Here is a 15,875-nt window from a genome sequence, read left to right as displayed (position 1 = left end):
TGAAAAAGTGTGCAAAGAGCATTAAAGAAACAAAAGGTTCATAACAGTAACAGGACATCGAATTGTTTCAGTCCTCCACAGAGATTGCCAATGTATTAATGGAAATTCTAAAATATCTGCCCAACTGCCGTGACATTGCCTCACCGCAATGCCGTGACTCAGATTCGAACCGAGGTTGCTGCGGCCACAATGCAAAGTACTAACCACTATAAGATCATGGCGAGCTACTTGGGCTGCTACAATGTGATGTTCCACCTCTATCATAAGCTGTACTCCATCTGTGATGTCATGACTCATGTTTGAATTAAAGGTTGGTTGTGATGTTATCCATGAGAATAAGTGGACACCTGATCCCCAGTCACTTATTTAAGATCTCAATAATCAAGTCAGAATCCAAATGAAAGTCATCAAAGTGGAGCCAATTAGAAATAATATAGTTACACAAACCTGGCAATGGTGCGGCAGCCAGGGCCGATAATGGCCCGCCAGCCTGAGAGCAGGAAAGTGTGAGAGCAGTGATGGTCCTGTGAGAGTTTACAGCTGTTATTGACCCTGTCCCCTTCCATTGCAGAGTTTTCTCCCTATAAGAAGTGCAGAGGCTCCCTCCGGGGTGCTAATAGTAAATTTATTTTTTTGCGCAGGAGAAGTGCTCTTCACCAATTGCACGTGCCAAATCACCCGAAGGCCACCACCATAAAATTCAGGCATTCATGTTCATGCGTCCTCAATGTTATGTCCTTATAAAGGGATGCATGTTCATGCCGCCTCGTTCTCTTGGCTTCATACAGGGATTTTATCTCCTCCCTGTCTCACCCTCATGCAGGGATGCATGACCAATGCTCCTTCCCTTCTCGCCCGCATACATGGATGCACGTTCATGTCTCCTCGATCTCTCGGCTTCATATGGGGATTTTATCTCCTCCCTGTCTCTCCCTCGGGAAGGGATGCATGACCAATGCTCCTTCCCGTCTCGCCCGCATACATGGATGCACGTTCACGCCTCCTCCTTCTCTCGGCTTCATACGGGGATCATATCTCCTCCCTGTCTCACCCTCATGCAGGGATGCATGACCAATGCTCCTTCCTGTCTCGCCCGCATACATGGATGCACGTTCACGCCTCCTCCTTCTCTCGGCTTCATACGGGGATCATATCTCCTCCCTGTCTCACCCTCATGCATGGATGAATGACCAATGCTCCTTCCTGTCACTCCCGCATACATGGATGCACGTTCACGCCTCCTCCTTCTCTCGGCTTCATACGGGGATCATATCTCCTCCCTGTCTCACCCTCATGCAGGGATGAATGACCAATGCTCCTTCCTGTCTCGCCCGCATACATGGATGCACGTTCACGCCTCCTCCTTCTCTCGGCTTCATACGGGGATCATATCTCCTCCCTGTCTCACCATCATGCAGGGATGCATGACCAATGCTCCTTCCCTTCTCGCCTGCATACATGGATGCACGTTCACGCCTCCTCCTTCTCTCGGCTTCATACGGGGATCATATCTCCTCCCTGTCTCACCCTCATGCAGGGATGCATGACCAATGCTCCTTCCCTTCTCGCCTGCATACATGGATGCACGTTCACGCCTCCTCCTTTTCTCGGCTTCATACGGGGATCATATCTCCTCAATGTCTCACCCTCACTTCCAACATGTGTAACTTTTTGTTCTCTTTGACGTCTGGGGCATGGGTGGCTACTGCACAGCTCTAGATGTCGCCCACCTGCAAGGTGCTATGGAAAGCACTTTTCCACATTGTACGTGCTATATTAACCCCCTCTCCCCAAATACAATAAAAATAAAGAAATATATGTGCTTCCATAATGTCTACCTTCTAATGTTTCATATGTGTAAGCACATTGTCCTTCTTCTGACCACATTCTAAAACTATGTGCAAATTGTTCCTTCCATAAACTGTCACTTCCTTGGCCCTTTATTTATAATGACTGTTATACTCTCTCTCTTTCCGCCACAGTATAAAAAAGCCTAGCACACCTCATGATTGGACTAAGAAATTCCTGTCATTTAGTTGGAAATGATTTTCCCATTATCCCCAAAAACTCCTCACTGTGTCTAAGAACGCTTTTTTTCACACGACAATACAGATCAGATTGACTTGAAAGGTCCTTTCACGCGACTACAGAATGCCTCTCATTCCACTAAAAGATACGCCAGTGCCTACAATAGCCTAGGACTAGACTATGAGTCCCAATGTAGAAAGACCACAAGTCCACAGATATGCCTGTTTATTTAAACATCTGTATTATCATCAGCGTGTGACTGTAAAGGCGGGACCTCGCTCTCTCTGTAACGCGCTCCATTGGCAACATCAGTTAAATGTCGTTGGTTCAATCCCTCGCGGATGTTGTTTTTATTCCCATTTGTAACTGGGAAATACTGTCGCTGCAATACATATGTCTTAATCAAGCTAGTGGTTATTGACGTAAATGGCAGTGTTATAATGTTTCATGTACTGCAAATGTCACCACATAATGCGCTCTTAATTAGATTTGGTTGAAATACATTACAGTCACCCGATGAAAAAGTGTGCAAAGAGCATTAAAGAAACAAAAGGTTCATAACAGTAACAGGACATCGAATTGTTTCAGTCCTCCACAGAGATTGCCAATGTATTAATGGAAATTCTAAAATATCTGCCCAACTGCCGTGACGTGACATTGCCTCACCGCAATGCCGTGTCTCGGATTCGAACCGAGGTTGCTGCGGCCACAACACAGAGTACTAACCACTATACGATCACGGCGAGCTACTTGGGCTGCTACAATGTGACGTTCCACCTCTATCATAAGCTGTACTCCATCTGTGATGTCATGACTCATGTTTGAATTAAAGGTTGGTTGTGATGTTATCCATGAGAATAAGTGGACACCTGATCCCCAGTCACTTATTTAAGATCTCAATAATCAAGTCAGAATCCAAATGAAAGTCATCAAAGTGGAGCCAATTAGAAATAATATAGTTACACAAACCTGGCAATGGTGCGGCAGCCAGGGCCGATAATGGCCCGCCAGCCTGAGAGCAGGAAAGTGTGAGAGCAGTGATGGTCTTGTGAGAGTTTACAGCTGTTATTGACCCTGTCCCCTTCCATTGCAGAGTTTTCTCCCTATAAGAAGTGCAGAGGCTCCCTCCGGGGTGCTAATAGTAAATTTATTTTTTTGCGCAGGAGAAGTGCTCTTCACCAATTGCAAGTGCCAAATCACCCGAAGGCCACCACCATAAAATTCAGGCATTCATGTTCATGCGTCCTCCATGTTATGTCCTTATAAAGGTATGCATGTTCATGATGACTCCATGTCACACCTGCATACAAGGATGCATGTTCATGCCGCCTCGTTCTCTTGGCTTCATACGGGGATCATATCTCCTCCCTGTCTCACCCTCATGCAGGGATGCATGACCAATGCTCCTTCCCTTCTCGCCCGCATACATGGATGCACGTTCATGTCTCCTCGTTCTCTCGGCTTCATACAGGGATTTTATCTCCTCCCTGTCTCACCCTCGGGAAGGGATGCATGACCAATGCTCCTTCCCGTCTCGCCCGCATACATGGATGCACGTTCATGCCTCCTCCTTCTCTCGGCTTCATACGGGGATCATATCTCCTCCCTGTCTCACCCTCATGCAGGGATGCATGACCAATGCTCCTTCCTGTCTCGCCCGCATACATGGATGCACGTTCACGCCTCCTCCTTCTCTCGGCTTCATACGGGGATCATATCTCCTCCCTGTCTCACCCTCATGCAGGGATGCATGACCAATGCTCCTTCCTGTCTCGCCCGCATACATGGATGCACGTTCACGCCTCCTCCTTCTCTGGGCTTCATACGGGGATCATATCTCCTCCCTGTCTCACCCTCATGCAGGGATGCATGACCAATGCTCCTTCCCTTCTCGCCTGCATACATGGATGCACGTTCACGCCTCCTCCTTTTCTCGGCTTCATACGGGGATCATATCTACTCAATGTCTCACCCTCACTTCCAACATGTGTAACTTCTTGTTCTCTTTGACGTCTGGGGCATGGGTGGCTACTGCACAGCTCTAGATGTCGCCCACCTGCAAGGTGCTATGGAAAGCACTTTTCCACATTGGACGTGCTATATTAACCCCCTCTCCCCAAATACAATAAAAATAAAGAAATATATGTGCTTCCATAATTTCTACCTTCTAATGTTTCATATGTGTAAGCACATTGTCCTCCTCCTGACCACATTCTAAAACTATGTGCAAATTGTTCCTTCCATAAACTGTCACTTCCTTGGCCTTTTATTTATAATGACTGTTATACTCTCTCTCTTTCCGCCACAGTATAAAAAAGCCTAGCACACCTCATGATTGGACTAAGAAATTCCTGTCATTTAGTTGGAAATGATTTTCCCATTATCCCCAAAAACTCCTCACTGTGTCTAAGAACGCTTTTTTTCACAGGACAATACAGATCAGATTGACTTGAAAGGTCCTTTCACGCGACTACAGAATGCCTCTCATTCCACTAAAAGATACGCCAGTGCCTACAATAGCCTAGGACTAGACTATGAGTGCCAATGTAGAAAGACCACAAGTCCACAGATATGCCTGTTTATTTAAACATCTGTATTATCATCAGCGTGTGACTGTAAAGGCGGGACCTCGCGCTCTCTGTAACGCGCTCCATTGGCAACATCAGTTAAATGTCGTTGGTTCAATCCCTCGCGGATGTTGTTTTTATTCCCATTTGTAACTGGGAAATACTGTCGCTGCAATACATATATCTTAATCAAGCTAGTGGTTATTGACGTAAATGGCAGTGTTATAATGTTTCATGTACTGCAAATGTCACCACATAATGTGCTCTTAATTACATTTGGTTGAAATACATTACAGTCACCCGATGAAAAAGTGTGCAAAGAGCATTAAAGAAACAAAAGGTTCATAACAGTAACAGGACATATCGAATTGTTTCAGTCCTCCACAGAGATTGCCAATGTATTAATGGAAATTCTAAAATATCTGCCCAACTGCCGGATTCGAACCGAGGTTGCTGCGGCCACAACACAGAGTACTAACCACTATACGATCACGGCGAGCTACTTGGGCTGCTACAATGTGACGTTCCACCTCTATCATAAGCTGTACTCCATCTGTGATGTCATGACTCATGTTTGAATTAAAGGTTGGTTGTGATGTTATCCATGAGAATAAGTGGACACCTGATCCCCAGTCACTTATTTAAGATCTCAATAATCAAGTCAGAATCCAAATGAAAGTCATCAAAGTGGAGCCAATTAGAAATAATATAGTTACACAAAACTGGCAATGGTGCGGCAGCCAGGGCTGATAATGGCCCGCCAGCCTGAGAGCAGGAAAGTGTGAGAGCAGTGATGGTCTTGTGAGAGTTTACAGCTGTTATTGAACCTGTCCCCTTCCATTGCAGAGTTTTCTCCCTATAAGAAGTGCAGAGGCTCACTCCGGGGTGCTAATAGTACATTTATTTTTTTGCGCAGGAGAAGTGCTCGTCACCAATTGCACGTGCCAAATCACCCGAAGGCCACCACCATAAAATTCAGGCATTCATGTTCATGCGTCCTCCATGTTATGTCCTTATAAAGGGATGCATGTTCATGATGACTCCATGTCACACCTGCATACAAGGATGAATGTTCATGCCGCCTCGTTCTCTTGGCTTCATAAAGGGATTTTATCTCCTCCCTGTCTCACCCTCATGCAGGGATGCATGACCAATGCTCCTTCCCTTCTCGCCCGCATACATGGATGCACGTTCATGTCTTCTCGTTCTCTCGGCTTCATACGGGGATTTTATCTCCTCCCTTTCTCACCCTCAGGAAGGGATGCATGACCAATGCTCCTTCCCGTCTCGCCCGCATACATGGATGCACGTTCACGCATCCTCCTTCTCTCGGCTTCATACGGGGATCATATCTCCTCCCTGTCTCACCCTCATGCAGGGATGCATGACCAATGCTCCTTCCTGTCTCGCCCGCATACATGGATGCACGTTCACGCCTCCTCCTTCTCTCGGCTTCATACGGGGATCATATCTCCTCCCTGTCTCACCCTCATGCAGGGATGCATGACCAATGCTCCTTCCCTTCTCGCCTGCATACATGGATGCACGTTCACGCCTCCTCCTTCTCTCAGCTTTATACGGGGATCATATCTCCTCCCTGTCTCACCCTCATGCAGGGATGCATGACTAACGCTCCTTCCTGTCTCGCCCGCATACATGGATGCACGTTCAAGCCTCCTCCTTCTCTCGGCTTCATACGGGGATCATATCTCCTCCCTGTCTCATCCTCATGCATTGATGCATGACCAATGCTCCTTCCCTTCTCGCCTGCATACATGGATGCACGTTCACGCCTCCTCCTTCTCTCGGCTTCATACGGGGATCATATCTCCTCAATGTCTCACCCTCACTTCCAACATGTGTAACTTCTTGTTCTCTTTGACATCTGGGGCATGGGTGGCTACTGCACAGATCTAGATGTCGCCCACCTGCAAGTTGCTATGGAAAGCACTTTTCCACATTGGACGTGCTATATTAACCCCCTCACCCCAAATACAATAAAAATAAAGAAATATATGTGCTTCCATAATGTCTACCTTCTAATGTTTCATATGTGTAAGCACATTGTCCTCCTCCTGACCACATTCTAAAACTATGTGCAAATTGTTCCTTCCATAAACTGTCACTTCCTTGGCCCTTTATTTATAATGACTGTTATACTCTCTCTCTTTCCGCCACAGTATAAAAAAGCCTAGCACACCTCATGATTGGACTAAGAAATTCCTGTCATTTAGTTGGAAATGATTTTCCCATTATCCCCAAAATCTCCTCACTGTGTCTAAGAACGCTTTTTTTCACAGGACAATACAGATCAGATTGACTTGAAAGGTCCTTTCACGCGATTACAGAATGCCTCTCATTCCACTAAAAGATACGCCAGTGCCTACAATAGCCTAGGACTAGACTATGAGTCCCAATGTAGAAAGACCACAAGTCCACAGATATGCCTGTTTATTTAAACATCTGTATTATCATCAGCGTGTGACTGTAAAGGCGGGACCTCGCGCTCTCTGTAACGCGCTCCATTGGCAACATCAGTTAAATGTTGTTGGTTCAATCCCTCGCGGATGTTGTTTTTATTCCCATTTGTAACTGGGAAATACTGTCGCTGCAATACATATGTCTTAATCAAGCTAGTGGTTATTGACGTAAATGGCAGTGTTATAATGTTTCATGTACTGCAAATGTCACCACATAATGCGCTCTTAATTAGATTTGGTTGAAATACATTACAGTCACCCGATGAAAAAGTGTGCAAAGAGCATTAAAGAAACAAAAGGTTCATAACAGTAACAGGACATATCGAATTGTTTCAGTCCTCCACAGAGATTGCCAATGTATTAATGGAAATTGTAAAATATCTACCCAACTGCCGTGACTCGGATTCGAAACGAGGTTGCTACTAACCACTATACGATCACGGCAAGCTACTTGGGCTGCTACAATGTGACGTTCCACCTCTATCATAAGCTGTACTCCATCTGTGATGTCATGACTCATGTTTGAATTAAAGGTTGGTTGTGATGTTATCCATGAGAATAAGTGGACACCTGATCCCCAGTCACTTATTTAAGATCTCAATAATCAAGTCAGAATCCAAATGAAAGTCATCAAAGTGGAGCCAATGAGAAATAATATAGTTACACAAACCTGGCAATGGTGCGGCAGCCAGGGCCGATAATGGCCCGCCAGCCTGAGAGCAGGAAAGTGTGAGAGCAGTGATGGTCTTGTGAGAGTTTACAGCTGTTATTGACCCTGTCCCCTTCCATTGCAGAGTTTTCTCCCTATAAGAAGTGCAGAGGCTCCCTCCGGGGTGCTAATAGTAAATTTATTTTTTTGCACAGGAGAAGTGCTCTTTGCCAATTGCACGTGCCAAATCACCCGAAGGCCACCACCATAAAATTCAGGCATTCATGTTCATGCGTCCTTCATGTTATGTCCTTATAAAGGGATGCATGTTCATGATGACTCCATGTCACACCTGCATACAAGGATGCATGTTCATGCCGCCTCGTTCTCTTGGCTTCATAAAGGGATTTTATCTCCTCCCTGTCTCACCCTCATGCAGGGATGCATGACCAATGCTCCTTCCCTTCTCACCCGCATACATGGATGCACGTTCATGTCTTCTCTTTCTCTCGGCTTCATACAGGGATTTTATCTCCTCCCTGTCTCACCCTCAGGAAGGGATGCATGACCAATGCTCCTTCCCGTCTCGCCCGCATACATGGATGCACGTTCACGCCTCCTCCTTCTCTCGGCTTCATACGGGGATTATATCTCCTCCCTGTCTCACCCTCATGCAGGGATGCATGACCAATGCTCATTCCTGTCTCGCCCGCATACATGGATGCACGTTCACGCCTCCTCCTTCTCTCGGCTTCATACGGGGATCATATCTCCTCCCTGTCTCACCCTCATGCAGGGATGCATGACCAATGCTCCTTCCCTTCTCGCCTGCATACATGGATGCACGTTCACGCCTCCTCCGTCTCTCGGCTTCATACGGGGATCATATCTCCTCCCTGTCTCACCCTCATGCAGGGATGCATGACCAACGCTCCTTCCTGTCTCGCCCGCATACATGGATGCACGTTCACGCCTCCTCCTTCTCTCGGCTTCATACGGGGATCATATCTCCTCCCTGTCTCACCCTCATGCAGGGATGCATGACCAATGCTCCTTCCCTTCTCGCCTGCATACATGGATGCACGTTCACGCCTCCTCCTTCTCTCGGCTTCATACGGGGATCATATCTCCTCAATGTCTCACCCTCACTTCCAACATGTGTAACTTCTTGTTCTCTTTGACGTCTGGGGCATGGGTGGCTACTGCACAGATCTAGATGTCGCCCACCTGCAAGGTGCTATGGAAAGCACTTTTCCACATTGGACGTGCTATATTAACCCCCTCTCCCCAAATACAATAAAAATAAAGAAATATATGTGCTTCCATAATGTCTACCTTCTAATGTTTCATATGTGTAAGCACATTGTCCTCCTCCTGACCACATTCTAAAACTATGTGCAAATTGTTCCTTCCATAAACTGTCACTTCCTTGGCCCTTTATTTATAATGACTGTTATACTCTCTCTCTTTCCGCCACAGTATAAAAAAGCCTAGCACACCTCATGATTGGACTAAGAAATTCCTGTCATTTAGTTGGAAATGATTTTCCCATTATCCCCAAAAACTCCTCACTGTGTCTAAGAACGCTTTTTTTCACAGGACAATACAGATCAGATTGACTTGAAAGGTCCTTTCACGCGACTACAGAATGCCTCTCATTCCACTAAAAGATACGCCAGTGCCTACAATAGCCTAGGACTAGACTATGAGTCCCAATGTAGAAAGACCACAAGTCCACAGATATGCCTGTTTATTTAAACATCTGTATTATCATCAGCGTGTGACTGTAAAGGCGGGACCTCGCGCTCTCTGTAACGCGCTCCATTGGCAACATCAGTTAAATGTCGTTGGTTCAATCCCTCGCGGATGTTGTTTTTATTCCCATTTGTAACTGGGAAATACTGTCGCTGCAATACATATGTCTTAATCAAGCTAGTGGTTATTGACGTAAATGGCAGTGTTATAATGTTTCATGTACTGCAAATGTCACCACATAATGCGCTCTTAATTAGATTTGGTTGAAATACATTACAGTCACCCGATGAAAAAGTGTGCAAAGAGCATTAAAGAAACAAAAGGTTCATAACAGTAACAGGACATATCGAATTGTTTCAGTCCTCCACAGAGATTGCCAATGTATGAATGGAAATTGTAAAATATCTGCCCAACTGCCGTGACTCCGATTCGAAACGAGGTTGCTGCGGCCACAATGCAGAGTACTAACCACTATACAATCACAGCGAGCTACTTGGGCTGCTACAATGTGACGTTCCACGTCTATCATAAGCTGTACTCCATCTGTGATGTCATGACTCATGTTTGAATTAAAGGTTGGTTGTGATGTTATCCATGAGAATAAGTGGACACCTGATCCCCAGTCACTTATTTAAGATCTCAATAATCAAGTCAGAATCCAAATGAAAGTCATCAAAGTGGAGCCAATTAGAAATAATATAGTTACACAAACCTGGCAATGGTGCGGCAGCCAGGGCCGATAATGGCCCGCCAGCCTGAGAGCAGGAAAGTGTGAGAGCAGTGATGGTCTTGTGAGAGTTTACAGCTGTTATTGACCCTGTCCCCTTCCATTGCAGAGTTTTCTCCCTATAAGAAGTGCAGAGGCTCCCTCCGGGGTGCTAATAGTAAATTTATTTTTTTGCACAGGAGAAGTGCTCTTTGCCAATTGCACGTGCCAAATCACCCGAAGGCCACCACCATAAAATTCAGGCATTCATGTTCATGCGTCCTCCATGTTATGTCCTTATAAAGGGATGCATGTTCATGATGACTCCATGTCACACCTGCATACAAGGATGCATGTTCATGCCTCCTCGTTCTCTTGGCTTCATAAAGGGATTTTATCTCCTCCCTGTCTCACCCTCATGCAGGGATGCATGACCAATGCTCCTTCCCTTCTCGCCCGCATACATGGATGCACGTTCATGTCTTCTCGTTCTCTCGGCTTCATACGGGGATTTTATCTCCTCCCTGTCTCACCCTCAGGAAGGGATGCATGACCAATGCTCCTTCCCGTCTCGCCCGCATACATGGATGCACGTTCACGCCTCCTCCTTCTCTCGGCTTCATACGGGGATCATATCTCCTCCCTGTCTCACCCTCATGCAGGGATGCATGACCAATGCTCCTTCCTGTCTTACCCGCATAAATGGATGCACGTTCACGCCTCCTCCTTCTCTCGGCTTCATACGGGGATCATATCTCCTCCCTGTCTCACCCTCATGCAGGGATGCATGACCAATGCTCCTTCCTGTCTCGCCCGCATACATGGATGCACGTTCACGCCTCCTCATTCTCTCGGCTTCATACGGGGATCATATCTCCTCCCTGTCTCACCCTCATGCAGGGATGCATGACCAATGCTCCTTCCCTTCTCGCCTGCATACATGGATGCACGTTCACGCCTCCTCCTTTTCTCGGCTTCATACGGGGATCATATCTCCTCAATGTCTCACCCTCACTTCCAACATGTGTAACTTCTTGTTCTCTTTGACGTCTGGGGCATGGGTGGCTACTGCACAGCTCTAGATGTCGCCCACCTGCAAGGTGCTATGGAAAGCACTTTTCCACATTGGACGTGCTATATTAACCCCCTCTCCCCAAATACAATAAAAATAAAGAAATATATGTGCTTCCATAATGTCTACCTTCTAATGTTTCATATGTGTCAGCACATTGTCCTCCTCCTGACCACATTCTAAAACTATGTGCAAATTGTTCCTTCCATAAACTGTCACTTCCTTGGCCCTTTATTTATAATGACTGTTATACTCTCTCTCTTTCCGCCACAGTATAAAAATGCCTAGCACACCTCATGATTGGACTAAGAAATTCCTGTCATTTAGTTGGAAATGATTTTCCCATTATCCCCAAAAACTCCTCACTGTGTCTAAGAACGCTTTTTTTCACAGGACAATACAGATCAGATTGACTTGAAAGGTCCTTTCACGCGACTACAGAATGCCTCTCATTCCACTAAAAGATACGCCAGTGCCTACAATAGCCTAGGACTAGACTATGAGTCCCAATGTAGAAAGACCACAAGTCCACAGATATGCCTGTTTATTTAAACATCTGTATTATCATCAGCGTGTGACTCTAAAGGCGGGACCTCGCGCTCTCTGCAACGCGCTCCATTGGCAACATCAGTTAAATGTCGTTGGTTCAATCCCTCGCGGATGTTGTTTTTATTCCCATTTGTAACTGGGAAATACTGTCGCTGCAATACATATGTCTTAATCAAGCTAGTGGTTATTGACGTAAATGGCAGTGTTATAATGTTTCATGTACTGCAAATGTCACCACATAATGCGCTCTTGATTAGATTTGGTTGAAATACATTACAGTCACCCGATGAAAAAGTGTGCAAAGAGCATTAAAGAAACAAAAGGTTCATAACAGTAACAGGACATCGAATTGTTTCAGTCCTCCACAGAGATTGCCAATGTATTAATGGAAATTCTAAAATATCTGCCCAACTGCCGTGACGTGACATTGCCTCACCACAATGCCGTGACTCGGATTCGAACCGAGGTTGCTGCGGCCACAACACAGAGCACTAACCACTATACGATCACGGCGAGCTACTTGGGCTGCTACAATGTGACGTTCCACCTCTATCATAAGCTGTACTCCATCTGTGATGTCATGACTCATGTTTGAATTAAAGGTTGGTTGTGATGTTATCCATGAGAATAAGTGGACACCTGATCCCCAGTCACTTATTTAAGATCTCAATAATCAAGTCAGAATCCAAAGGAAAGTCATCAAAGTGGAGCCAATTAGAAATAATATAGTTACACAAACCTGGCAATGGTGCGGCAGCCAGGGCCGATAATGGCCCGCCAGCCTGAGAGCAGGAAAGTGTGAGAGCAGTGATGGTCTTGTGAGAGTTTACAGCTGTTATTGACCCTGTCCCCTTCCATTGCAGAGTTTTCTCCCTATAAGAAGTGCAGAGGCTCCCTCCGGGGTGCTAATAGTAAATTTATTTTTTTGCGCAGGAGAAGTGCTCTTCACCAATTGCACGTGCCAAATCACCCGAAGGCCACCACCATAAAATTCAGGCATTCATGTTCATGCGTCCTCCATGTTATGTCCTTATAAAGGGATGCATGTTCATGATGACTCCATGTCACACCTGCATACAAGGATGCATGTTCATGCCGCCTCGTTCTCTTGGCTTCATACAGGGATTTTATCTCCTCCCTGTCTCACCCTCATACAGGGATGCATGACCAATGCTCCTTCCCTTCTCGCCCGCATACATGGATGCACGTTCATGTCTCCTCGTTCTCTCGGCTTCATACAGGGATTTTATCTCCTCCCTGTCTCACCCTCGGGAAGGGATGCATGACCAATGCTCCTTCCCGTCTCGCCCGCATACATGGATGCACGTTCACGCCTCCTCCTTCTCTCGGCTTCATACGGGGATCATATCTCCTCCCTGTCTCACCCTCATGCAGGGATGCATGACCAATGCTCCTTCCTGTCTCGCCCGCATACATGGATGCACGTTCACGCCTCCTCCTTCTCTCGGCTTCATACGGGGATCATATCTCCTCCCTGTCTCACCCTCATGCAGGGATGCATGACCAATGCTCCTTCCTGTCTCGCCCGCATACATGGATGCACGTTCAAGCCTCCTCCTTCTCTGGGCTTCATACGGGGATCATATCTCCTCCCTGTCTCGCCCTCATGCAGGGATGCATGACCAATGCTCCTTCCCTTCTCGCCTGCATACATGGATGCACGTTCACGCCTCCTCCTTTTCTCGGCTTCATACGGGGATCATATCTCCTCAATGTCTCACCCTCACTTCCAACATGTGTTATTTCTTGTTCTCTTTGACATCTGGGGCATGGGTGGCTACTGCACAGCTCTAGATGTCACCCACCTGCAAGGTGCTATGGAAAGCACTTTTCCACATTGGACGTGCTATATTAACCCCCTCTCCCCAAATACAATAAAAATAAAGAAATATATGTGCTTCCATAATGTCTACCTTCTAATGTTTCATATGTGTAAGCACATTGTCCTCCTCCTGACCACATTCTAAAACTATGTGCAAATTGTTCCTTCCATAAACTGTCACTTCCTTGGCCCTTTATTTATAATGACTGTTATACTCTCTCTCTTTCCGCCACAGTATAAAAAAGCCTAGCACACCTCATGATTGGACTAAGAAATTCCTGTCATTTAGTTGGAAATGATTTTCCCATTATCCCCAAAAACTCCTCACTGTGTCTAAGAACGCTTTTTTTCACAGGACAATACAGATCAGATTGACTTGAAAGGTCCTTTCACGCGACTACAGAATGCCTCTCATTCCACTAAAAGATACGCCAGTGCCTACAATAGCCTAGGACTAGACTATGAGTCCCAATGTAGAAAGACGACAAGTCCACAGATATGCCTGTTTATTTAAACATCTGTATTATCATCAGCGTGTGACTGTAAAGGCGGGACCTCGCGCTCTCTGCAACGCGCTCCATTGGCAACATCAGTTAAATGTCGTTGGTTCAATCCCTCGCGGATGTTGTTTTTATTCCCATTTGTAACTGGGAAATACTGTCGCTGCAATACATATGTCTTAATCAAGCTAGTGGTTATTGACGTAAATGGCAGTGTTATAATGTTTCATGTACTGCAAATGTCACCACATAATGCGCTCTTAATTAGATTTGGTTGAAATACATTACAGTCACCCGATGAAAAAGTGTGCAAAGAGCATTAAAGAAACAAAAGGTTCATCAAGGTAACAGGACATATCGAATTGTTTCAGTCCTCCACAGAGATTGCCAATGTATTAATGGAAATTCTAAAATATCTGCCCAACTGCCGTGACATTGCCTCACCGCAATGCCGTGACTCGGATCCGAACCGAGGTTGCTGCGGCCACAACACAGAGTACTAACCACTATACGATCACGGCGAGCTACTTGGGCAGCTACAATGTGATGTTCCACCTCTATCATAAGCTGTACTCCATCTGTGATGTCATGACTCATGTTTGAATTAAAGGTTGGTTGTGATGTTATCCATGAGAATAAGTGGACACCTGATCCCCAGTCACTTATTTAAGATCTCAATAATCAAGTCAGAATCCAAATGAAAGTCATCAAAGTGGAGCCAATTAGAAATAATATAGTTACACAAACCTGGCAATGGTGCGGCAGCCAGGGCCGATAATGGCCCGCCAGCCTGAGAGCAGGAAAGTGTGAGAGCAGTGATGGTCTTGTGAGAGTTTACAGCTGTTATTGAACCTTTCCCCTTCCATTGCAGAGTTTTCTCCCTATAAGAAGTGCAGAGGCTCCCTCCGGGGTGCTAATAGTACATTTATTTTTTTGCGCAGGAGAAGTGCTCTTCACCAATTGCACGTGCCAAATCACCCGAAGGCCACCACCATAAAATTCAGGCATTCATGTTCATGCGTCCTCCATGTTATGTCCTTATAAAGGGATGCATGTTCATGATGACTCCATGTCACACCTGCATACAAGGATGCATGTTCATGCCGCCTCGTTCTCTTGGCTTCATAAAGGGATTTTATCTCCTCCCTGTCTCACCCTCATGCAGGGATGCATGACCAATGCTCCTTCCCTTCTCGCCCGCATACATGGATGCACGTTCATGTCTTCTCGTTCTCTCGGCTTCATACGGGGATTTTATCTCCTCCCTGTCTCACCCTCAGGAAGGGATGCATGACCAATGCTCCTTCCCTTCTCGCCTGCATACATGGATGCATGTTCACGCCTCCTCCTTCTCTCGGCTTCATACGGGGATCATATCTCCTCCCTGTCTCACCCACATGCAGGGATGCATGACCAATGCTCCTTCCTGTCTCGCCCGCATACATGGATGCACGTTCACGCCTCCTCCTTCTCTCGGCTTCATACGGGGATCATATCTCCTCCCTGTCTCACCCTCATGCAGGGATGCATGACCAATGCTCCTTCCCTTCTCGCCTGCATACATGGATGCACGTTCACGCCTCCTCCTTCTCTCGGCTTTATACGGGGATCATATCTCCTCCCTGTCTCACCCTTATGCAGGGATGCATGACCAACGCTCCTTCCTGTCTCGCCCGCATACATGGATGCACGTTCAAGCCTCCTCCTTCTCTCGGCTTCATACGGG

At 46.2% G+C, this 15,875-nt stretch overlaps 1 non-coding gene across 1 annotated transcript; it reads right to left on the bottom strand.

Annotated features, from left to right (window-relative positions):
* Positions 1-12,247: 12,247 nt before the first annotated feature.
* On the bottom strand, positions 12,248-12,319 carry TRNAH-GUG (transfer RNA histidin (anticodon GUG)). Its single transcript has one exon. It is a non-coding gene; the product is annotated as a tRNA-His (tRNA).
* Positions 12,320-15,875: the final 3,556 nt, after the last annotated feature.

The sequence above is a fragment of the Ambystoma mexicanum genome (assembly GCF_040938575.1).
Source record: "Ambystoma mexicanum isolate Mex_15411 chromosome 12 unlocalized genomic scaffold, UKY_AmexF1_1 Mex_chr12_unloc.1, whole genome shotgun sequence".
Classification (NCBI taxonomy): domain Eukaryota; kingdom Metazoa; phylum Chordata; class Amphibia; order Caudata; family Ambystomatidae; genus Ambystoma; species Ambystoma mexicanum.
Note: the sequence above shows the minus strand (reverse complement) of the source record. Positions and strands in the feature narration are given on the sequence as shown.